At 35.9% G+C, this 26,660-nt stretch overlaps 1 long non-coding RNA gene across 1 annotated transcript in view; it reads right to left on the bottom strand.

Annotated features, from left to right (window-relative positions):
• Nucleotides 1-265: 265 nt before the first annotated feature.
• Nucleotides 266-26,660, bottom strand: part of LOC116419242 — a 73,131-nt gene continuing 46,736 nt past the window's right edge. The window contains exons 2-3 of the long non-coding RNA XR_004229497.1: nt 8,484-8,644; nt 266-3,124 (exon numbers count right to left, since the gene is read on the bottom strand). This is a non-coding gene — a long non-coding RNA (uncharacterized LOC116419242). The remainder of the gene's footprint in view (nt 3,125-8,483; nt 8,645-26,660) is intronic.

Consider the following 26,660-nt stretch of genomic DNA (forward strand, 5'->3'; position numbering starts at 1 on the left):
CGTGCAAAAAAAAAGATTAATACTTACTATGTATTTTATTTTTTAATTTTATTTATTTTAAATTAATTAAATAAAGCAAGCATTTTCATAATAGCATAATTTTTTAAAAGATAATTGCATACAAAACTGTAAATTTATTATGTACAGCTTCTTATCATGTAAATTTTTCTTCCTTCTTTTTCCCCTTAAGAAAATACCCATTAGAGATAAATATGTATATAGATATATGTAAAATCATGCTATGCATCCTTCTTTTTATCACTTCTTTCTCTGGATGCAGATAATGTCTTCCTTCATGTGTTCTTTGTAATTAATGTGATACTTATAGTCACAATTACTTATTCACTCAAAATTATTCTGAAAACAATATTGTTGTTATTGTGTACAACATTCTCTAGAATCTGCTCATCTCACTCTTCATTATTTAGTGCAAGTTTATTCATGTTTTTCTAAGATTTCTACTATGTATTTTAGACACAAGTTTACCAAAACCAATTTTATTTAATTTATCATTAAGTAAAATAGCTTAGAATAAGAGATGACCCTAGAGCATAGTTTCCCCATGCCCTCTGACAAAATACTCTGAGATTATTTTAGGTAACATTGGTAGGAATCTTAAAGAAGATAATCACAATAAAAAATACAGTTTGAGGCTAATATTCCAAAATAGATGGGTAATTCCTTTCTGGACTACTCTCCTCAAGAGTTCATTGAGACTCCTCCCAGAGCTCCATATGAAGAGTATTTTCTGCAAACTAAAAGAGGGTCCTTCTCTTTGAATGTAATAAAGGATATTTTCCTTGGGTGGTCTTGACTTTCAGCAGATAAAGATCAAAGGTCCATTTTATTCAACTTTAGTTAATAACTTTACTCAACTTCTTAATGAAAGACTTTTTTTCCACTTGATTTATAATCTACTTTTCCAAAGGCCCTTCTAAGAACTCTGGAAAAGGCTTTTTAAACCACCAAAAATATTATCTTTTAATATTGTCACTTTTATAAAAGGGGAGGTATTTATTATATTTCCACATCAGTGATTTGTTCATTCCAGTGACTATTTGTAAACAGAGCAAAATAAGGCATTTCTTCATCATTTTCCTTTCAAAGTTATAGTGTCATAGAACTGGAATGAAACTTTGAAAAAGCATCTTCTCTACCTTTAGGGAATGAACGCTTTTTGAACCCAGTGATAAAGGCCTATGAACTCAATAGACTTCAGTAATCCCAAACAATGGGGACATGAAACCTCCAAGGATATCTTTTCCCCAATCTCCTCCTACCCACACACCTTAAGTACCTATTTCCTTGCTTCTCTCTCCCTGTCTTCTCATCCCTATCTGAATGAATTCATAGAGAAAAAACCTGAAAATAGTCACAGAAAAGAATAATCTCTTATTAAATAGGTAACAAAGTATTAAACCAAAGTAATGAAGTTGTAATTGGAATTTTAGGCCTCAACAAGCAGGTGAAGGATCAGTGAAAAAACTGTTCTATCCTGAACCCCTAAAATTACATGAAGTATAATAAGGAATATGAGGTTGTGCTTAATAGGACGCCTGCCCATTTTGTGTCAAAAATGGCTGAGACAGAAAGATTAGTTTCAGTGGATTCAGTGGAGGAAATCTATGATATCAGAATCACATACAATGTGAATGGAACCAGGTGGTGCTAGTTTAGTTAAAGAAGGAAAGAGACACTGGAAGGAGGCTTAATTAACGAAGAGTTGGTGAAATCCCCCAATCCCTGGAACAATCTGGTGTTTAGAGTGACCTTTGATAAAGAAGCCTACAACTGCCAGGTTTGGGCTACAGAAATTAAAATTAGTCCAGGAGATTAATTCTATGTTGAACAAACTGACGGCCCATTGCCAAGGCTAAAACATATCATGCCCCACATATTACCATGCTGACTACTGAGAGCAAGCTGCGCAAGAAACAGGATGTTTTCCTTACCCCACTCACCCATTCACAGGCAAGATAGTTTTCCAAAACCAGAAGAGTTTGGGGAATAATTATTTTTCCAATGGGGCTCATATAGGGAGTTACAGCCATTTGTAATTGAGTAGAGCAGGGGTCAGAGATTGAGAATGATTTACTTACTGAGAGTTATTGTCAAAATTATTTTATTATTTGATTTGTGATTCACAGCATGGTTTTTGATCACATTAGAATCTAGGCTAAAGTCTTACGTAGATAATGAGAATTAACTAAAAAATTCTTTACTGAAGGAAAAAGTTGTCAAGGTCTGCAAGGAGAAAACTGATGAGGGAGAAGCCCTTGGTTATACAATGAAGTAGTTACCTATTCCATCTATGAATAAGGCAAGCCCAGAAAATAACATAAATGGTTGTATATTTTCTTCTTCCAGATCTCCTAGGATACAGACTCCATAACTTCCTCCAGTATCTCTTCTACATGTCCAAACAAAATCCCTCCTACTTTAATTTAAGTTCTTTTCAATCCTCCAAAGGCATGGAGGATAATAATAGCTTACTTAATATAATGTTTTAAAGTCACAAAGCACTTTCACATCCATTATGTCATTTGATCTTCAGTACAATTTGGTTAGTAGGAGAACCTCAAAAATCCTCTTTTTACAGATGAAGAAATGGAGACTAAAAAGTCACTGACCTCCCTATCCAAAGTCACAGAGTCAATCAGTAGAGGAGCTGGGATTTAAACTCAATTCTAATGGATTTCCCACTACATTAATGTGTCTTTCATAAAGATATTTTTTTTATAAATTATATATTTAAAGACAGTTATTGAGTCTTCTCTCAAGGTTTTTTCCTCCCATGCAAAATTATTCCCATTTCTTTCACTTTTTCTCACAAGGACCTATATTCTCTCTCTTTTGTAATTTGCCTTGCCTCATTTTATTTTGCATCATTTTTTAAAGGTATGACAACCAAAACCAAAGAGAGAATTGAACCAGTGACAGCATAATTCCACCAAATTCCAAGTTCAAAGCCTCTCTAGGCTCAAGTCTTGGAACTTTGGCTTCTTAGAATTTCCCAGCTGGGCAGCTGTATCCATCCTAGAATCCTGTCTTCAAGTTTGTTGTGACTCAAGCCTCAGGTCTGAACTCCCAGGTCCAGTCACTCTACCACCACCTGCACCTAGAACTGAAAAAAACAAACAAAAATCAAAACTCCAAACCCAATTCTTAGAGCAACAGTGTCTACTGTGGAAGGATTACCTTCCACCCAGCTTAATCTGTGATGCTATCTTTTAAGTAAACAGGACCTACAATATTTTTCCTTTTTTTAATTTTGTACTTATTTATATATTTTCATAATATTTCGGTTTTTTTAATTACACATAGAGACAATTTCTAAGTTGTTTTTTCAATATAGGAAAAATTTTACATTCGTGCAAGAATGGTTGCCTAGGTGAGTAGACACACCTCTGAAACTCCAAAGGCAGCATTTTATTTCCTATTCTGAAGCACAAATCCCTCCCCTGATTCTGCATTAATTGGGTGTTACAAAAGTTACACAACATGAATCTCCACCCCTCATTACATAGCCAGTCCCAGCTCCAAAGGAACTTACTTTCTAAAAGAGAGAAGATGATAGAGGAAGGCTAAGGGCAAAGAACAAAAGATTTATTTCAAATCTCAGGCCACCACTCCTGATTATAAAAGTTAGTCCCTTCCCCCAAGGAGCTTACTTTCTTTGGGGAGAAAATAAATCTCCAACCTTGATATTCTTTGATGTACTTGTGGGTTTCAGTTTTCAAATTTAAGTTTCATTTTTCCAATTTATTTTTTGTAGAAACCAAATAAATGTCCCTCTTTTTAGTAATTTTGTTTTCACATCCTTTTCTAACCCCTCAAATTTGGCAATTTTTTTTTTACATCTCACTTCAAAAAAGTCTTTTAACCTCTATACAGATTTCCTTACACAAGATGGATAATTAATCCCTGAATTCTCTGCTAATTCTTCTAACAGAGCTATCCTAGGAGGGAAACTACCTCCAATTGTAACACGTTTCCTCCTTTTTTGCCAATAACCTTTCTAGAATAATTTGATTTCCCCATGCCATTCTGCTAGTGGCATCTAACTATTCTGCTATTCCATTCACTGCTTTCACTGGGTGATTTATCCAATAATATTTACTCACCAGAGTAGGAATGACCCAAATCCAGAACTAGATTTCTAGCCTTGAATTTATCAATTACTATCCTTGATTTAATTCTTCCTGATTCTGTCTTCATTTCTTCATCGAATGTCAGGGTAAAAGGAATAGGCAGTTGGGTCTGGGCACAGGTGCCCACTCAGTTCCCAGGTAGAGTCTCCACAATACTACCCAAGGTTATGCTCATCCCTGAGAAACTGTCAGAGCTACCCTCTGTTATATTCCAGACTCAGGTGCATGCAACCCCAATCCTTAGATTTTGGAGTCTTTCAGCCTACTGTTGAGGTTCAGAAAGGGGACCCCAAAAGTTTGGTGTCCCAGGCTGGTGTTGCAATTGTCTCAAAGAATTTGTAGACTTGAACTCATTTCCAGTCAAGGGGCAAAGTTTATTGTAATTGTAACACTATTACAAGCGGGCTGAATTCCAAAAGAAATTAGCAGAGTCCTAAGAGAGAGAAGGCCCCTTTATCAAGCTTTCTGTCATTGACATGCCAATTCTATGACCCAGAGGAGTGGTCTCACTCACTGGTTATCACGGACCAAATTATCACTCAGCAATAAATTGAGGAGTGGTTCTGAAATTTGTTTCTCACTGACAAGATTATCAGTCAGCAGCGAATTGAGGAATGGTCTATTCAGAATCAGACAGATTGGGCGTGGGAGTTTCCTGAGCAGACTCCAAAGCCAGAAGATTTAGGTTTACTGACTTAACAAAAGCCCCCCTAAAATCAGGGGACCACAAAACCATATTGCATCTACTACTATAAGAGGCAAACTGATTGATCTCCAGGGCTAAGGGGCTAGTATAACCTGGTTTATTCTCTCAGAGAAGGATAAGGTAGAACAAAGCATCACAAATCTCCCCAGGATTGTTATTTTGGGAACAGGAGGAATTCACTCATCAACACTCATTTTTTGAAAGATTTTGGGTTCCAAATTTTTCTTCCTTACCTTCCTCCCCTCCCCAACCCCCAAGATGACAAGCAACTTGATATAGGTAATCATGTAAGTTATGTGGAAGAAGAAACAAAATAAAAGTAAAAAACCACCCAAAAAAGTAAAAATAGTATATAATATTTTTCTAAACATCAATTAAATCTTTTTTCTAATTAAAACATGCTGAAAAGTAGTTTGTGGAGTGTCTGAAATCCTGAAGTTAGAAGCTTATTTTTATTGAGAGATGGTGTGTTGTAGTAGATAGAATGTTTAATTTGGAGTCCGGAAGATCTGGATTCAAATCCCTTCCCCCCTTAAAGGATTGTTAGATTTCTCTGAGTCAGATGGTCCTGGAAATGTCTTAAAGGAGCTTAGTTCTCTTACAAAGTTTTCAAAATTCACTAGGAAAAAAAAATGACAAAGAAAACCAAAGAGAAATAGCAATTCAGGACTATATAATAAGTCTTCCAGACACTCATGGACACACAGGGACAAAGATTGGATAGAGTAAAATTTAAAAAAAAAAAAAAAGGAGGGAGGGGGGATGCACCAGGAGCTGGAGCTGATGGGCAGCAGGATTTCACTATCAGGGAAAAGAGCCATTCTTAGCTCTAAGAGCTCCTTGCAAAGGTAGAGGGGAAATACTTCATCTGGGGCATTCAAGGTGGCTCTACCTATTCCAGGTAGCCTAATTCAGACCCACAATGAAGATAGGGCCTCACAATAGTTAGGAAGGTCCACCCTGCAGGAGATAGTTTAGCTGGTACAATTAAAAAAGTACCAGGCCTGGAATTAGGAAGACCTGAGTTCAAATATGGCCTCAGACACTTAACAGCTATGTGAACTTAAACTCAGCCTCAGTTTCCTCAATTATAAAATGGGACTAATAATAGTATCCACCCTGCGCTGGACCATGAAAAAAGCAAGGAAGTTCCAGAAAAACATCTACTTCCTTGACTATACTAAAGTCTATGTGATTCAAAACAAAATGTGGCAAGTTCTCAAAGAGTACCAGACCATCTTGTCTGCTGAGGAACCTGTATGCAGGCCAAGAAGCCACAATTAGAAGCAAACAAGGAACAATTGATTGGTTTAAGATTGGAAAAAGACTAAAAGAAGGCTACAGTTGTCACCTTATTTAACATACATGTAAGATACATCATGGGAAATGCCAGGCTGGACAAATCAAAAACTGAAAATAAGGTTTCTGGGAGAAATTTCAGCAATTTCAAATATGCATATGATACTACTCTGATGGCAGGAAGCTAAAAGGAATTAAGAAGGCTCTTGATAAGGATGAGAAAGGAAAGAGTAAAAGTTGGCTTAAAATAAAAAAAAAAAATTAAGATCTTGGCAATTGGTCTTATCACTTCCTGGTAAATAGAGGGAAATGGAAGCAATAGCAGATTTTTTTTATCCTTGAGCTCAAAAATCACTGTAGGTAGTGACTACAGCCATGAAATTAAAAGATGCTTGCTCCTTGGAAGGAAAGCTATGGCAACATTGGATAGTATACTAAAAAGGAGATATTTATTTCACCTTGCCAACAAAAGGTCCCATTAGTTAAAGCTATGATTTTTCTAGTAGCAATGTATGGCTGTGAGAATTGGATTGTAAAGAAAGCTGAAAACTGCAAAATTGATGTAAAAAAAATTTTTAAATTCAACAAATCTGGAGAAAACTTTTGAAAGTTCTTTGGATTTCTCTGATCCACAGTGATTTAGAGCATTTTTTCATGTGATTAAGATAGCCTAGATTTCTTTGTCTGAAAACTTCCTAAGAATTGGAGATCATGGCAATGTTTTATATAATTGCACATGTATAACCCATATCTGATTGTTTACTGTCTAAGGGAGGAGAGGAAGAGAAGAATAAAATTTGGAAATCAAAACTTTAAATTAAAATGGCTTTTTTAAAAAGGAAGGAAGAAAGAGAAAGGAAGAAAGAGAAAGGGAGGAGAGGGTTTAAGGGAGGGAGGGAGAGAAGGAGAAAGGGAGGGAGGAAGGGAGGGAAGGAGGAAAAGAGGGAGGAAGGAAAAGGAAGAGAAGGAAGGAAGGAAGGAAGGAAGGAAGGAAGGAAGGAAGGAAGGAAGGAAGGAAGGAAGGAAGGAAGGAAGGAAGGAGGGAGGGAGGGAAGGAAGCAGGGAGAAAAGAAAGAAAGAAAAAAAGAAAGAAAGAAAGAAAAGAAGGAAGATAAGACAGAGAGAGAGAGAGAGAGAGAGAGAGAGAGAGAGAGAGAGAGAAAAGAGAGAGAGAGAGAGAGCCCTTTGAACATCAAGGAAGTCAAATCAGTCAATATTTGAAAGTAATTCAGGCTAGTCACTGGAAGGTGAGATACTGATACTTTGTTGCTTTGGCCACATAATGAGAAGACAAGACTCACTGGAAAAGACACATATATTGGGAAAGATTGAAGACAAGAGGAAAAGAGGATGGTAGAGGATGGGGTGGGCAGATAGTATTAAAGAAACAATAATCATGAACTTGGACAAACTTCAAAAGTAGTGGAGAACCTGACATGCTTTGGTCTGGAGATCATGAAGAGTCAAACATGACTGAACAACTGAACAACAAAGTTTTTGCCCAATTATTGTGAGAGTCAGAGGGGTCTTGGGACTTTAGTAGTCAAAGTTCCCAGGCTTAGATGTTTATCAATTTTCAGCCCAGATCTCCTATTGGAATTAACAACACTTCAAAGGGTGCTTTTTGACCGGAATTTCTAATTGAATCAAAGGCTCCAGCATCTTGGAAAGATAACTTATCTGGGGGGATATGCCTTCCCTAGGAGAGGCTGAGACTCCAAAAGGGATCACAGCTCAAAAGGAAATACAGTTTCTTAAAGGGAACACAACTTCAGTAAAGGAAATGGCTTCTCTCCCCCTTCAGTAAGCAGTATATAAATGCTTATTCCCTTCCTTTTCCATGCCCAAGTCCTCCCACTTTGCAGCAATTTAAGTGCCAGAGTAGCTCCAAGGGACTTGGAGCTGACTCTAAGAACTACTCTAAGAACTTCCTATATCCCAGGAAAATCTAAGAGGCCTGAAACCAGCATTCCTATCCAGCCACTGCAAAAGACATAGCTTCCTGGTTGAGGGGAAGCCCCAGAATTAGAAACCTCCCAACACAACCTACAGCTTCAAGTTGGGACTTCTCAATAAAGAAGAGTCAATTCCTGGTGAAAATCTGTGCAAGAAAGAGACAGAGAGATCCATCACATAGTTGAATCCTGTGTTGGACCACCAGAAAGAAATGCATGTCAGGGACTCCAGCAGTGATCACCTTTCTCTCACTGTCTTTTTCTACCTCAAGCTCTTTCCTGCTTGATGAAAACCAACTTTCACCCACAGCAGTAGTCACAAACTGAGCTGAAGAAATGGAAAAGATTTTCTCTCTCTGATCCTTCTTTTACCTTGTCTGAGAAATGGGTCTGGGGGTGTTTGTGTCCATTTCCATTTTTTCTTGTTTGTTGTAGGCAATGGTCCCCACCTAGACGTAGAAGCTTGAGCCATGGCAATCTTGAAGCCAGAACTCCAAACAAGAGATTGTAGCCGGCCAACTCCACAGGGAAGTCTGGAAAAAACGAGGACTTGAGCTGAAGTGGGGTTTGTACTTGGAACAAAGACTACGCTCTATAGGAACCAAACTAAGCACGATGTGTGAAAAGAAGAAAGGAATTCTGCCTTCCACATGTTAAGAGAATATATTTGTATATTTCTTATCATACCTTTTGAAGTAAAATTTACTCTATTTGTGACAAAAAGGAACTGGAACTGGATTGCTGGGGATTCGCCACCATCCACTGGAAGAACAACATTGGTAGGTTCTGGAACCACTGATAAAGAACCTAGAAATACCCAAACCCTCTCAAAGGTACTAGAAAACCCTTGAGGTGAAATTAAATGTATCATATTTGGCTTTCTGAAGTGGAGAGGCAGAGGAGTAGGAGAAGAATTTTTTATGCTTAAAGGAAATTTGAAAAAAATTAAAAATAGAAATAATGATCTCAGGAAAAAAAATAAAAGTAAACATGATTTAGAGATAATCAGGGAAATTTTATTTTGTTTAAAGACATCATAGATAATGACATGGGGTTCTTTTTAAAAAAAAAATAGTGAAACAGGCTAATTGTACAATATTTCAGAGTCCGATTCTTTTTGTACAGAAAAATAACTGTTTGGTCATGTATACTTATTGTATCTAATGTATCTAATTAGATACCCTTAGTGTATCTAATTTATACTCTAATATATTTAACATCTACTGGTCATCCTGCCATCTAGGGGAGGGGGTGGGGGAAGAAGGGGGAAAATTGGAACAAAAGGTTTGGCAATTGTCAATGTGGTAAAATTACCCATACATATAACTTGTAAATAAAAAGCTATGAAAAAAAAAAAAGAAAAGAAAAAGAAAAATTAGTGAAAGAAACTGTTAACTAATCTGATAAAATAGAAAGGAAAATCAAACTGTTAATATCAAAAAATTAAAGAGAATTTGTAACAAATGAAGAGGAAATAAAAGGAATTCTTAAAAATTTCTTTGTCCCATTAAGTGTCAGCAAAAAAAAAAAAAAATGACCTTTTAAATCAAATGTGTAAATTTACAGAAATCTAAATGATTTGACCAAGAATTAGAAAATTTCAATAATACAGTCTTGGAAAAATAAATCAAATAAGTCACAAATTTAAAAGGAAAAGAAAATACCATGTTCAGTGAATTCTAGTAAATAGTCAAAGAATGATTAATTCAAATTTAATATATATTATCTGAAAAAATATAGATAGATGGTTAACTAACAACTATTATCTATGATTATGTGGTCTTATTACCTAAAATGAGAAAAGATGAAGCAAAGAAGAAAATGACATGCCAATATCATAAATGAATATTGATGCCAAAAAAAAACTAATAAAATGTTAGCAAAGTGACTGGCAGTGTATTAAAAAAAAAATTAAACTACTGTCAAATTAGAATTATACCAAGAATATAGGGCTAGTTCAATTTTAAGAAAATATAATGGACCATATATTTAAAATAAAACAGTAAAAATAACATTATTATACGAATCAATGTAAAAAAAGCCAAGTTTTTGTTAAATATTCTTTTATGTTTAAAAACCATAGAAATCATAGGAATAAATGGACCTTTCTTAACAATGGCAAATCAAATTTATCAAAAACAGAGAAAGTGAAAAAATAAAAATAAATAAAATAAATAAAAAATTTAAAAACAGAGAATGTTCTATGTAAAGGAAAAACTCTAAAGACTAAGGCAAGGATGTCTCTCTGATTTCAAATAGTTCCAGAAATACTTACTATAACAATAACTTTTTTAAAATTGAAGGAATAAACAGACAAAAAAGAAACAAAATTATTACTTTTTGTAGTTACTTAGAGAATCCTAGGGATTCAACTAATTTCAATAGAAACAATAAGTGTAATCAATTCTGCAAAACATTTTGCAAGGGTAACATTCCTATAAAATGATGTGTAAGTCATGTGAATATTGATATATTAAATCTATAAGAAATAGTGGGTTAGGTTTCAACAACCACCAAAAACTGTAATCGTTGATTAGAGATTACTGAAAATATATTTTCTGCATACAATTCTTTGTAACAAAACATTAATTCTGATAATGTACACTTTTCCTAAAACAGTAATGAAATAATCCATAAAATTCAGTCCCCAAAACAAAATTGGTAACATACAAAACATTAGAATTCTGTGACCTTTTGTGCTAACATTTCAATTAAAAAAAACACACATTAATTTCATATAATATTCACTTTTCATAATACATAAAATCTATAGTACCATAAATACTATTTTCCCTTTTGTGGATATAACAAATTGTCGATTTGTTAACACCATAACTACAGTGGACAACAGCTGTAGTCATTCCAGCATGAAATTTAACACCTTTATTTTCTCACTAAGTCACATTACTGACTTTGCACAGTTGGGCTAAAAGTCCAAAAGACTTGTGCTACACTTGGTGGGGGGGAGTGGAGATCCCAATGATCGCAACACAAAACTTGAGTTTTAAAGGCAAACGATAATATAACACAAATGCACAGAGAATGCTTTACAAGGTGAAGGAAGCCAGTGAATTGTCCAGCAGGAAAACAGACTCACAATAAACTCATGTACATTGGGCTTCTCATTATTTTCTGAATTGCTCCAAGCAAGCCTCAGATGGGCAGAGATGCCAGTGCAAGATTGAAAATGAGGTAACTAGTCAAAAAAGTTAACTGTTAATGATTTATTATAATGTAATAAAGTATTGATATAGAAAACCATCCAACAAAAACTATCAAAATTTTTCTATGTTACCAACAAAACATCCAAAAAATGAAAATATATTCAAAACTACTTAGGAAGATATAAAATATTGGCTATTCATAATTACCAAACCACATACAAGAATTCCAGAAATAAAATTACAAAACATTTTTATAAAAATAAACAATAGGAGAGATATTAATCATACATGAATCATGCTAGTAGTAAAAAGACACCTAAATTAATTCACAGATTTAATATCATATCAATCAAACTGTCAGAGGGTTATATTATAGACCTAGAAAAATGATAACAAAATCTTATTTGTAAGAACAAAAAAAGTCAAGAAGGTCAAAGGAAACAAAAAAAAAAAAAATTGGCAAGAAAAGATGCCTCATGATATGAGATCTCAAACTATACTTCAAAAGCAGTAATCACCAAAAATACTTGGTATTGATTTTTAAAATAGAAAATAAAAAAATTTTATTTTTTTAAATAAATAATAAACTTTAAAACTTGTTCAATGGAAGAGATTAGACACAGCACACAGAAGCTATTGAACACAATATTATAGCTTCAGATAAGCCCAAAGGCACAATAACTTAGGTTAAGGCTGCTATTTGACAAAACTTCTTGGAAAAAAATGGAAAGCAGGTTAGAAGAAATTAGACTGAGATGAATATCTCACACCAAATATCAAAATAAACTCCAAATGAATACATAACCTAGATATTAAAAAGTCATATTATAAACAAATTTAAGTAAAAGGGGGGGAAATTCAGTTAAGAATTGTGGATTGGAAAAGAATTCTTGACCAAATAAGTGATTAAAAGGATGAGGGGGGATGGAGATGTCTTAGGATTTGAGCAACTTATTTCCTCTTGTGCCTTGTGCTAACCGTCTTTGCTCACACCTTTATGCAGGTATTCCATGATAGAGGATCCTTTTCCAGTGTCTCCTATGTCTTACACCTAATATTAGAGAGAGAGAGAGACCTTGGGAATGACCTTGTACTGCTTCTTCTGACTACCATGTCAGCACTTGCCTTGTGCTCAGGCTTGTCCATGAAGGAACATGGCATTCAGGCTATAGGGCCAGCCCATCAGAGTTACAGTCTCTGCAGTAAAGTTTGAAAAGGTCACTTTTGTCGAATATGATCCTTTAGGCTGGAGATAATGAGTATATGATCAGTTCAATACTCTGTGCTGTGATGTATACATCACCTTCATCACTCTCACATCCTAGCTGTCTTTTCTCCTTACAATAATATAGTTTATTAAATGCCGATGTTTACTGAATCCATGCAATATTTGACTTATCCATGATGCAGGTAGGTCCTAAAAGTGACAGTATCAGTGATGAAATGATGGTGGCTGTTCATCCTTTGTTCTCAAAGAGGACCAGTAACATCATGAAGGTGATGTGCAAAGTGTCAGCCTTACCCTCTCCTCTAAGTCATCAGAATCCAGGGGCAAATTCTCCGATTGAAAAATGGTCAAAGGATATAAACAGACAATTCTTAGATGAAGAAATTGAAACTATTTCTAGTCATATGAAAAGATGCTCCAAGTCATTATTAATCAGAGAAATGCAAATTAAGACAACTCTAAGATACCACTACACACCTGTCAGATTGGCTAAGATGACAGGAAAAAATAATGATGATTGTTGGAGGGGATGCGGGAAAACTGGGACATTGATGCATTGTTGGTGGAGTTGTGAACGAATCCAACCATTTTGGAGAGTAGTTTGGAACTATGCTCAAAAAGTTATCAAACTGTGCATACCCTTTGATCCAGCAGTGTTACTACTGGGATTATATCCCAAAGAGATTATAAAGAAGGGAAAGGGACCTGTATGTGCACGAATGTTTGTGGCAGCCCTTTTTGTAGTGGCTAGAAACTGGAAACTGAATGGATGCCCATCAGTTGGAGAATGGCTGAATAAATTGTGGTATATGAATATTATGGAATATTACTGTTCTGTAAGAAATGACCAACAGGATGATTTCAGAAAGGCCTGGAAAGACTTACACGAACTGATGCTGACTGAAATGAGCAGAACCAAGAGATCATTATATACTTCAACAACAATACTATATGATGACCAGTTCTGATGGACCTGGCCATCCTCAGCAACGAGATCAACCAAATCATTTCCAATGGAGCAGTAATGAACTGAACTAGCTATACCCAGAAAAAGAACTCTGGGAGATGACTAAAAACCATTACATTGAATTCCCAATCCCTATATTTATGCCCACCTGCATTTTTTATTTCCTTCACAAGCTAATTGTACAATATTTCAGAGTCTGATTCTTTTTGTACAGCAAAATAACGTTTTGGTCATGTATACTTATTGTGTATCTAATTTATATTTTAATGTACTTAACATCTACTGGTCATCCTGCCATCTGGGGGAGGCGATGGGGGGTAAGAGGTGAAAAATTGGAACAAGAGGTTTGGCAATTGTTAATGCTGTAAAGTTACCCATGCATATATCCTGTAAACAAAAGGCTATTAAATTTAAAAAAAAAAAAAAAAAAAAAAGAATCCAGGGGCAAGAGAAAGATCAAGACAACTGGTGATGGCCCAGGAGGCAGTGGATGATCTTAACCTTTCTAAACTAAGGTCTTTTCTAGGTCTCAGTCTGAAGTCACACCCATTCAATGACTAAGGGCTAGCAAAGAATTGAGACAAAAGATGACCCAGTTTACCATCACAATAATATCAATCTGGAAAATAGAGACCCTCAGAATTTCTGGCCAGAACAGAAAACAATTGTTATTTACATTCATTCTAAGTCATCATAACTTAAACAATGAGTAATAGAGGCTTGGGCTGTGCTACTACTGATCATTCAAAGATTTGGGTTTTTAAAAACATGGTCAATTAGCTCCATTTAAAACATAATGTACTTTTTAAAAACCTGTTTTGTTCAGAACTATATTTCAAGAAATCAAAAATGAAAGCTTGAAAGAAAAAATTAATTGCTCTTGCTTTTTGAAAAAGATAATAAAAATAAATGGAAGGAGGAGGAGAAAGAAAAAGAGGAAGAAATAACAATAGCTGTAATGCTAGAGAAACTAAGGCAAGACAGATTTTGTTTTTTTAATCTCTTTAATGGGAAGAGTTTTTTTAGGCTTAGCCAACCAAATGGAACTCATGTTCAAAAATCATTTGGCAGCTAAGGAAGTGAGGCAGGGACCTTTTATAGGGTTTTAGCTAAACAGGATACAGCTAAACAGGATTGAGTATACAATCTTAAAAGGCAGATAAGGAGGGTGGCAGGGAGGGAGGAGGGAGGGCGAGGACACTGAGTGGTCAGATAGGCCATAATTCCAGGAGAAGACCATTAGTTAATCCTGACAGGATAAAAGTCAAGATAAGAAGGTCGAGGGCAGAAACATCGAGGTGAGGGTCAATACTTACACAGAGGAGGAATTATCCTAGCAAGGATCTAGATAGTGCCCCTGGATTTTATGATACAATGGAATGTTAAGTGGCGAGAGTTTTAAGGTTTTTCCTGACTCACTTCTCCCAATCCTAATGGCAAAGAAGAGGGATTGCCAAAATAATTTTATTCAGGGCACAACATAGCATTTCTCAATTTCCGTTCAAATTGGCAAGTTGGGTCCTTAGAGGGCAGCTACTTTTGCTTTCAGATAACATGATAAAGGCAATTTTTACAAAACCTTTCTCCTAGTTTACTCCTTCCCACAAATACATACAGCATCTGGGGGAAGAATAAGCTTAAACTTAGACCATAATAGTGATGAAGAAATATAAGAAATATATGTGACAAACTTTAATTGACATGTGATAAGGTCATGAGATGCACAAGTCTTCAGTCATGACTGTTGCTGTTGCTGATTCTGTTCATCCTAAGAATTCTCTGTCATATCTGATAGTTTTTGTTTACTCTCACATTAAAGTCATCCAGAATTATAAGCTTGTCTTCCTTCAGCACATTGATGAAAAAGATCTCTAAGTCTTCATAGAATTTCTCTTTGACCTCATCAGGACTTGTCATGGTAGGAGCTTAATGCCCTGATGATGGTAGCATGGCACCTTCCTGCAAGTTGCAATCATATTGTCATGAGCTTGTTAGTTCACTGCTCTTGGAAGACATACAAAGCTTGCTGACTCCTTAGCATTCCTCAACCAAGTAGCCACTCCAGGAAACATGGATTCAGTTCCAGTTTCAGTAAGTTAGCCTTCATTTACCAGCCTTGTCTTGTTCAAGGCTGCTTTTTGGATGTGGTGCCTGCTGTTCACTTCCAGCTCTACTGGATGTTGTGTTGTCCCATACACATTCCACGTACCCAAAGATAAGTGGAATCATTTTTGCAATCATTTTTTAACTTTTCTGTGTGTTTTGCCATAGGACAAGTCATTCTAACCAACCATTTCTCCACAATGTCTGCTTCAATCACCTTCATGGTTTTTGAAACAAATTGTTCTCATCCAACCATTCCATGAGGGAAGTCTTCACCTACTTTTTTTTTTATCTTGGGGAAAGTTATATCCATTCTTCTATATTAAAGGGGAAGCATGTACTATGAATAGAGAGCCAACCTTTTACTTGGGAAGACCTAAATTCAAGGTCAATCTCTAATACATTCTATAATACTTTGCCTTTTAGCCTCTCCAAGCTCTAGGAAAATTCTTTAAGATTATGTAAATTGTAAAGAAGGTGTTTCCATTAGTATACTGAATCCTGAAGGACTGGGACTGTTTTTTACTTTCTTTGTATCCCCAGCACTTAGCACAATACTTATGGCATAGTAAGGTCTTAAGAAATATTTGTTGACAGTGGTAGCTAGATGATACAGTGGTTAGAATACTAGCTCTGAAATAGGGAAAACCTAAGTTCAAATCTGACCTTAGACACATTAACACTTAACTGTGTGTGTGACCCTGTGCAAGTCACTTAATCCCAATTGCCTTGCCAAAAAAAATCAAGTAAAAAGAAAAAAAAAAAAACAATTGTTGACTTTATTTGTATTTCAAATTTTGATATCTACAGAGTAATTAATAATTATGGGAACTATCAGCTTCTTTCAGTTTCTACTTATTTCTACCTTTCAGATCAGGAGTTCTAGCAAAAATACATTTCTTCACAAAATCTCCTGATGGGAGTTTTGTGAACAGAGGAAGGACTCTAAATATCAAGGTTGAGGATTATAGATTTAGGGTAGGATTACCTGAAAGGTAATCTTGTCCAACCCTTATTTTTCAAATAAAGAAACTGACACCCAGAATGATGAAATTACTTGCTCAAAGATACACCTAAGTGTAAAGAGCAGAGTCAGGACTCAAATCCAGCTCTTCAGACTCCAAATCCATCATTCTTTGCCTCTGCACCCCCAAGCAATTATTTGGTTCACACAGTCTTGCAAGTGCCCAATTTAGATCCCACCAAAGTTTCTCATTAATAACCTGGAGTGAGAGAGGCGAGTGGCCAGGTCAGATCCTAGTGACAGATCATGCCTTAGTGTCATTCTCTCCTGTCTGTCACCTTGATGGGACAAAGTCTCTAGGTGATGAGAAGTTTGTTGAGCTGCTAGATTCCCACAACTGTCTCTCCCTCTTCTCATACCTCACATTTGTGTTCTTCACCCCAGGCTGTTCTAACAGTTCCTCCTCCCACATGTCCTTGCATGCGGCTTTTGAGGACTGTCCATGGTTCTGATTTGTAACTGTCAAACAGCCAGTCATCTAGGTCACACAAATGTGTTTGCAATGCATTGTTAACATGCCACTAACAACCAGCCAGCTTGCCACCTTTTGCATACATGTCATAAGACACTAATTATGGTTGAATATTACTGAAATTCAATTATTTCCAGTGGACATCTCATGTAATTTCTTGTCTTCATAATGACATATGGAAATTAGGAGTAGCTCTATCAAAGAAAGGAGAAAATGCATCTTTTATTCTGGTAAAAGACTCCTGCCTATGATAACATCCAGAATGCACATATTGCGGGCTTTCTTCATCCACAACGATTAGCACAAGAATTCATAAAGCCTGCCAAGAGATGTCACAGGAGGAAGAATAACTATTAAACAAATGAGGAGACCAAAATAAAAATCTAACCACCAGAGAAGATTATAAAAACTTAAGATGGAAATGCAGAGTTCCATTAGAATCTTCAAGATGCCAGAGATACTCTGTTAAAATAAGACAAAATTCACTATTAGACCCAGAGAAAGCAACAAGTACAAGTTGCCAAGGAATGAATTAAGGATTGGTGTTGAAAAGAATTTACTAATCATTAGTGCTTTCCAGAAGTATAATGGATGGGCTGCTTTTAGAGGTAGCTGGGTTCCCTTTCACTGGAGGTTTTTAATCAAAGCCTAGATGACCACATGTCAGGCATGTAATAGAGATTTGTATGTACATGTATATACATAAATAATAAATAAGCTGCTTTCACAGATAGCTAGGCTTATCCTCACCGAAGGTCTTCAAGCATATTTTAAAGATTCAGGAGTATGCACATGTGGGCCCATATGTAAGAAAAATTTCCCATCAGAGCATGTGTTTTATCTCCATAAGAATTGGAAAGTATTAGAAATGGAATTGGGGTTTGGCTCCTCACTAAATGGCATGCACATACCATTGGACCTCACTCTGCCCCTGTGACAGAGAACTTTATCAAAGAAGATTGTCCCTGAGCCAGGAGTGTCAGTCAACCATAGTAGACCATAAAATGAGTGACTGACTGCCTTCTGACATTCTCTCTTTTCCTTTCTTCCAAGCATATTTGGACTTCCTATGTTAGGGGTTGGGAAGGGGGCTCCTTTACCCCATGGCATGAGGGTTATTCCAACTTAGATTCTGAAATATTTCAATACCCCTTTAAGTATTTTAAATTTAGCCCAAGAATTTCAAAGTAATGTGGACTCACAGAAGTGAAGTTTGATCTTAGGGGGCTTGTCAGTTTCTCTCTTTGATTTATGAACCCATAGGGACTACCCCTAGGAAAATCTGTTTATTTACTCAAGGTATACCTTGTGTCTAGGTTTTCCAAAATGTACATAACAGAGTCCCTAACTCTCACAAAAACGATCAATGTGTGATATGGGTGATGGATATAAGAAAACCTTTATTTTTCCCATGTAAGAAATCAAGAACTTATAGGACCCCATGGACAAATAAAGAAGCATAAAATGTTCAAATAACCTATTAGATGTCTCCCAAAAGAGAAAGACACTTTGGGAGCTGCTGCATAAGCACTCCCCAGTTACATCACACCTGTATTCTAAGCAACTTGTGACAAATTTTGGAGAAGGATTGTAAAGGTCCCAATCTCACCCAGTTTCCCCAATATTCTGCACATGCAGAAGTCATATCCTATCCCTCTTCTTTCTCCAAAGAGCATGCTGTTCTTCCTGAAGGCATATGTTCAAAATCTTGAACTTGGGAACAATAAAATTTGGGGTTATCCATTAAGTAACCCTCAAAGTTGATCACTCCTAATCACAGGTTCTTCCCTTTCGATTTGTATGGAATCAGCTTTTGCTGGATGCCTCTCTAATGGAGTGACACTCTACTTTAAGGAATTCTCTCTGTCCTCTGCTCAGAAATGGAAACAAAAAGGGAGAAGACAGACAGGAACATCAGGCCCAGGAAACTTAGGCCATCTGGACAAGCAAATAGAACTCACCAGGTGCTTCCTCTGCAAGTTACTATTTTCTACTCAGTCAGGAGAGACAAATAAGTGTCCTTTCTAAACTCCACCCTTCCACCCCAAATTCCAGTTCAGAAATCCAAGGGAGAAAAAGTATTAAAAAGCCACAGCATGCTTTTATAGAACACAAAGGATGAACAACTCTTCCCCCAAAAAATAAATGTCATCAACCCGCCAATAATCTTGGAAACAGCAATAATTACCGAGAACCAATCAGAATTACCTGTAATCAAGAGCTCTCCTAATCAACCCTCCATTCATGTGAGTATCTCAAATCTAGGTAAAATTGTTTAATACTCAATACCCAACAACGTCTGTGATCTTATTAATTGTTCATCCCCAATAACGCAGATCGTATCTCATTCATACCAACCCTCTTTCTGTAACTCATCCTTGTCCTCCTGAAAGCTCATGACAGAGAGTCCATCCGAAATGCTGGAAAACTTTCTTGCTTTTTCCCATTATCCCAACCAATGGAGTACTCTAGCTGACTCCTTGTTATCCCCCTTGTTAGCTATTCAAGCTAGCCCCAGTGTTGGAGTATGGGGGTACAGAAACACTGAACTCCAAAATATATTGAGTTCCAGGATTCTCCCTGCACAGGCCACCAAATCTTAAGAGTGTGGGGATTTGAACCAAAAAAAATAGGGGTTTCAGGGCAGTATCTCAAGATGTCTCAAAAAAATTTGTAGGCCTAGACCATCTCCAGATCAAAAGGCAAAGGTTTTATTACACTGCAATCAACAAAGTAGAAGACATCATAACAAGGGAGTAGATACCGTAACAAGAGGAAAGAAGGGGGAAGATGTCCTACCATTAGGTAGGACAAGTTCCTGACAAACAAGCTATAATAAATAGAAAGATGCCTTAAGGAAGGTAAAGTTTCTGGAGAATTTGCTGCCAAAAGGCAGCCAGTTCCTAATGAACCCTCATAGAAATAGGGACCAGTAGATTCTATTAAAAGAGAAAAATAGCCTGGGGGTTGATATCTATAGCTTGACTTTCTGATTGGAAACAGTAACTGTGGGATCATGATCATTTTTATCAATGCAAAGAATTCAACAAAGGTCTACTGCAATAAAGACTTCAGAGAATAGCTTGGCTTCCCAATTGCTTATAACAATTCAGGCCTTCCCCCAGCTAATTCACCTCCCTATGACCTACCCAGCTATCATAGACCTGAGTTCTTTTTGTGGGGGGTTTATTCACCCACTACCATAACCAGCCCATTTTTCTTTGTTTCTTTCAGTTCTCTGATGACATCTTTTGGTTCTGTTTTTCTTCAGAGATTTTTCTTAATCATATACTCACAATTCCATACAACTTTTCATTGTTCTCTACAGAATTTTCATCTTCTTTTGGAAACGGTGGTGTTTCAAATTTTGCAGTCATCCAGCAATACTGGTTGTGTGTGTGTGTGTGTGTGCGTACATCTATGTGTGTATACATAAATAAATATGTGTGCATATATACATGTATGTGCATACAAATATATAAATGTTTGTGTTTATGTATATATGTAAATATATACACACACACTTATGTATGTATGTATACACACACAAATACACACATATGTGAGTCTTTGCTGTTTTGAAAAACTTAAAATTAATCAAAAGTATTCTACAATTTTCCGAAAGCAATCCATCCTTCACTCCTTTTCAACTCTAGACCCAGCTTGTCATTCATCTGTATTGTCTATCCCAGATATATATACTGTTGGACAAGCTCATTCATATACATGCTGAAGTTTGGGCAATAGACATCCTTCATCCATTTAGTATTTCCTGAATAGGTAAACAAAACCAAATCCTTTGAATGCTTACAGATCTCTCCTTTGAGTCTCTATAAATATCTTGGGGTTTGACAGATAAACACAATGTCATTTGCAAACACAAGTATCCAGAGGAACTCATCATCCCTAAGGAATCTTTCCTTAAACCAGATTCTTTTGCTAGATTTCCTCCATCACAGAGGTATATACTTTTGGCACACATATACTTCGTCTTTTATTTCTTGTCTGGTCTTATTATCAAAAGGTCATTGACCACAATTATTTATGTTACGACTTCCAAGAAATCTTAAATGATCATGATATATTTAAGAGGGGAGACACTTTGTTACAAAAGAGAAATTTTGGTTCTCATAAAAGGAGATGTTTTGTTCTTTTGAGTTGAATTTTTTAATATATTAAAAGCAATAAGATCTTATGTTTCCTAAATCCTTAAACCAAATTTGAGATGGCAAAAATATGGTCCACTGTTGAGTGCCATTTCTGAAAGTCTGCTTGTTCCTTATTAGTATCCTTATTGATGATCCCTGAATTCTTGTAAACAGGATCTTCATAAAGATTTCATATTAAATAAAAAGTAGAAATATAAGTGAGTAGTTGTTGATGTTTTATCAGTCACCTTTATTTAAACAATTTTCCTCGTCTTCAAAAAAGGAAATGACTAGTTTAAAATGATCTGTCCTCGATGAAACAACATTACAACTCTTTATCAGAACCACTTCTTTTTTCTATATATTCAAGAGCCATCTTTGGCTACCTTTAATAATACTTTAAGGATATATTTTAGAATGTTACCACGAAATAAAATCAAGCTCATTAGCTTATAGTTTGCAGAATCTATTTTCTTCCCCTTTAAAAAAATTTTTATGTCAATCCTACTCTACTTCTCCCATTCTCTATGATCTTTCAAAGACTTGTGACAGTTGTTCTACTAGCTCATCCACCAATTATGTCAGTACTCTGTGTTATAATTCTTATGGACGTAAGGATTTGAAATCTTCAAGAGAAACTAGGGGCTCTCATTATCTTCCTACTCATCTTGGATAGCAATTCCTTGATTAGTTGCTTTTCTTCTTTTCTTATCAAAATACCATTCTCTTCTCAGAGAAAACAAGCAAATGAGAACTGAATAGCTCCAACTTCTCCAGCGCATCTGTTATCATCATGGCATTTACCCCAAGCAGGGTTCAATCTGCCAAGTAGACATTGTGGGACACAGAAAAGGCAGGAGATGTGAAATCACAGGACCTGGATTTAAATCTCAGCCCTGCTATGTCCTATCTATATGACAATGAGAAAAATTACTTAATGTCTCTAAGCCTCATTTCCCTCATTTGTAGAATGAGGAGATTGGATGTGATGACCTCTAAGTTCACTTCTAGTTTGAAATTATCCAGCATATCCCTCCTTTTATAATGTTTTCCCAATTTATAATTTCCCAATTTTGAAAATCTCCTCATTTTCTCTGTCTCTGTCAGTTCATTCTTAATTTTAGATTCCTGACAAGCTCTTACAAGCTCTTCCTTTCTCTTCATCTTTTCAATCTCTCTACCCTCAGTTCTTACAGAAGACTATCAAGCCTTTATATCTTGCACCTGATATGACTTCCATCTTTGGCAGATACTTGAGTATTTTAAAGAATATGTGATCAAATAAGCATGTTTACTTCTTTCAATGGTACAATTGATCTATACATCTATACAATTCATCTATGACTTCTTATTCTGTGGGACTCTTGTCCAAGACCTCCCCAAAATTCTTCAGAGGGGAGACAGATATTCCCAAGTAACTAAAAGCAATGTAGCAAAACAGACTTCATCTGTTATCTGACTTCTGCAAATAAGCACACAGCTAGTTTTTTCCCCCTAGAGCATTTTTATGGGCTTTTTATTATAGTCCTTTCATGAGAGGAAAGGATTCTGACAGACTGGAAACTCATGACAAAATAAAGTGGCCTTGCAATTATGACTTCTGGTGGCACAGTGTCAAAGCTTCCAAAAAAGTCAAGAAGAATCATGATTGAGAAAAACCTTCTTGATTTGGGGATTTAGAGAACTTTGGTAACTACATGGACAGAATCCATACTACAGAGGATTTAGAAGAAAATGAGGGGGGAAAAAAAGGAAGTGGAAGCACTGAGTATAGACAACTTTCTAGAACAGTTTAGTCACAAAAGTATGGAGAGATACAGGACAATAACAAGTGGAATGGTGAGATCAAGAAAGGTTTTTATTAAGGGATAGGAAAGGCAAAAGCATGCTTGTAGGCAGCAGGGAAGGAACAAATAAAAAGAAAATGAAGACAAGATAGTGGAAAAGTTAACAGAGAAGCAATTTCCTGGAGATGTTGGGAAGAGATAAGATCAAAGTCAGATATAGACAGACTGACCTTGCCAAAAAGGACCAACTCTTCATCCAGAACCAAATTGAAGAAGATAGTGGGAGTAGATGTTTGAATGGTGTGAGATAAAAGAAGAGAAGAAAGAGATGCTTTTGGTAAATGGTATCAATGTTTTCAATGAAGTGTAAAACTTCATCCTCAGCCAAAAGTGTGGGAGCCAAATGTGCCCTAGAAAGCTTAAGAAGAAATAAGGTTTAGGACAGACATTGTAGAGAATGGGATGCCAAATAAATTAGAATGAAAAAAAAAATGTTTTCATTGATTTAGTGAGGGTTCAGATAATCTAGTTGAGATTACATGATATCAATTTATAGTGGACCCAGTCAACATGGTTCAGCAGCATATGTATGAAAGCAAAAGAAGAAAATGGCAGAAGTAATCCAAGGTTGCAGTATAGAAAGGGTGAAGAAAATAGGGCAAGGAAGTCAAGAGTAGAAGATAGTATAAAGATAAATTGCCTTGCCAAGGAATCAAAGTAAAGAAGGGAGGGGTACAGAGGTGGCAGCTTGGGAAAATACTAAGAGGTAGAGAGAATGGAGGTCATAATGAAAATTTAAAGCAGGGTTGGGGATCCTAAGGCTTAAGAAAAAAGGAAATGATAAAAGATTATGATCAGATAAAGGCATTTCAAATTTCATGAATCAGGAAGTGAGTGATGTCACAATTAAGGGTATGCAACCACTTCTATGTGTAGCTGAGGTGGACTAGAGATTGAGTAATGGGAATTCAATAGATTGATAAATTAAGAAGTTAGCATATTAAGGGGTACCAATATATGTGCTAAAGTCCCATAGTGTGAGGGCAGGGAGTATAGAGAAAATATAAAGCTGGTTAGCCATGAGAATGGTGCAACAGATCTAGCTATACCTTGAAGGTATCTCTCTGGCTACATCTCTAAATAAGGGACTAAGTATAGAAGGTTGTTGCTGTCTGCTTTGTAGGAAAGACAATGGAAGCATTAATAAATATTAAGCCTGATGAATTGTTAAAAACTGTTAAAAAAAAAAAAAAAAAAAAAAAAAAAAGCTCCTTACAAGCTCTTCCTTCCTCTTCATCTTTTCAATCCCTCTACCCTCAGATGGATGATGCTTGGTAGTCTTCCTGACTATGTTTTAATTTACATTCCTTTTTTAAAAAATATATGACTTCCTTTTCCCACATAAAGACATATGCTTAAAAAGAAAGATCTCTTCTCTAGCCTTAGAACTCCAAGCTTATCAACTTTCATAAGTAATATTAATATAGTATCTGAAATAGTAGAGAACAAAGTTCAAAATGAATCCATGAAACTATTGCCCATGCATTAAAAAGAAAAAAAGGAACAGTGAGCATATTCATTGTCAGTACTCTTTTTTTTCTTTCATTTCTCTGTATAAATTTTTTACTATTCATATTTCTCTTTTTTGTGCTCTTATGAAGGTTTCTGGTGTCCCTTAAGGTCTTTACTTTTTAGTTTAAAGTCCTTTGAATTATCTTTTCAAAATGCCAGATAAGTAAATATCAACCAAACTTTTTGTTTGTCTGTCATTCTTACATTTTAAGACACATAATCCAGAAATTTAAGTTCCATTTACAGCCACTATCTTCTCAGCTAGCTGTTTACCTCCCAAATTGATTTTTAGCTTCTGCAACCCTTTTTTGAATAGGCAGCAATGAGGAAACCTTATACCAGAACCCTTTGATTTTTATATTTTTCCCAAGATCTGATAATTTTTATCAACATTTTATAGTTTCTTTCTAGTAACAGCATTTGCCTCCATATGAATCTTCAGAAATTGGTCACTGGAAATCATGGGAGAGTCTCTGTCATGTCTTGGATACATTTCCTACAAAGACAACCAAACTCTCTCATCAAGTCAGCAATTATTTGTTTCAGCATCCTTCAGCAGAGAGTCAGCAATGACCACCATTCTTCTCTTTTTCCTCCAAACCTTCCTCTGTTCTCTCACTTGACACTACTTTTAGACACAGATACAGGATACACAAATGCTTTCTCCTCAGAGCATGCAGCTCTCTACTTTTCACAAAGAGTCTAATATCTATTTTTTTGTTCTAAATGTTCACCCATGTGTCCTTTTATCCTTTGTCACAGTCTTCAACCTTTTTATCTTTGAAACAGGTCAGGATTCCACTCTGCCTGTTTAGATCCTTTTTTCTTCTTTCTTTCCACAGAACACTAGTGAATTTTATGAAGAAAAAAACCAACTGTGTCCAGAAGTTCTATATAAATAGAAAGACGAAAAAGATGAAAGGCGGTGATTAGAGTAACTCAATATAGATAGGATTATTCTGAAAAGACTTCATAGAAAAAACAAGTCTTGATCAGAGGTTTAAAGGATGGAAAGGACAAAATTTCACAAACATATTTTTCCAGGGTTTTGCAGAGATGTGTCTTTTCTTTGCCCTTAGATATTAGGTTGCAAATTAAGCCCTTTCAAAAGCATAAGAAGAAACAAAAAGTAAGCACAGAAGGAAATACAAACAGGAAAGAGACTTCCTGTCAATCAAAAGACTAACAGTGATTCATTGACACTCCCTTTCCCCCCAACTCCCCACCAAGGAACATGGAAGATCTAAGAAGAGAATGCTCCCCAATCAAAGTTATCTATGTCCTCCACACCTATCAACTGACATCATCAGGATGTCAGAACTGACATGTGATCCTTTTATACAGGATTGGTAGCAGTTCAGGAAAACAGGGCTTTTCATTGGAAACTATCTAGATTTATAAATATCTATGATCCAATTGGATGAACATCAGACTAAGCTGATAATCTGAAATTTACAAAGTACTAAAAAATATTAAATGTATTACATCATGAAGGGGTTTCATGTGAAACATGGCTCCAGAGACACTAATGGGCTTTTATTGGGAGTTTCTTTCAATGAATTATTTTCTATTTCTTTTTTAATTGATTGATATTAATAGCAGCAAATTAAATTATTAAAATTTACTCTTCTCACCTAAGAACATTTGTTCTTAGATCTAATCTCTAGCTCCATATTGCTTAAGCATTTTTGTTTCCTCAAGCTTCCCAAATCTAATCAGACCCAATCAGGAATAGAATAGAATTCCTATCTCCATTATGGTACAGAATTGCAGGTTTCAAATGTCCCTGGGGTATAAGTATTTAGGGTATGGAGCGATTGGTGTTTTTGAGACTGATGTGAATGGGGGCAATTTGCAGTTTTCATATTCAGGGCTTGCTTCCTTCATTTCTCTGTCTGAACTTTTGATTATGCCTCTTTATCCATATATCTCTCTTTTTGCTATTATGTCTGTTTGACGTTTATATGCTTTTCCCTGATTAGATTGGGAAGCTCCACAAGAACAGAAACCATGTCTTTTATTTCTTCAACAAGTGCTTATTAAATTCTATGTGTTCAGCACCGAATCTCCTCACAGTAGTTGTT

Source organism: Sarcophilus harrisii, chromosome 5 (genome assembly GCF_902635505.1).
Source record: "Sarcophilus harrisii chromosome 5, mSarHar1.11, whole genome shotgun sequence".
NCBI lineage: Eukaryota > Metazoa > Chordata > Mammalia > Dasyuromorphia > Dasyuridae > Sarcophilus > Sarcophilus harrisii.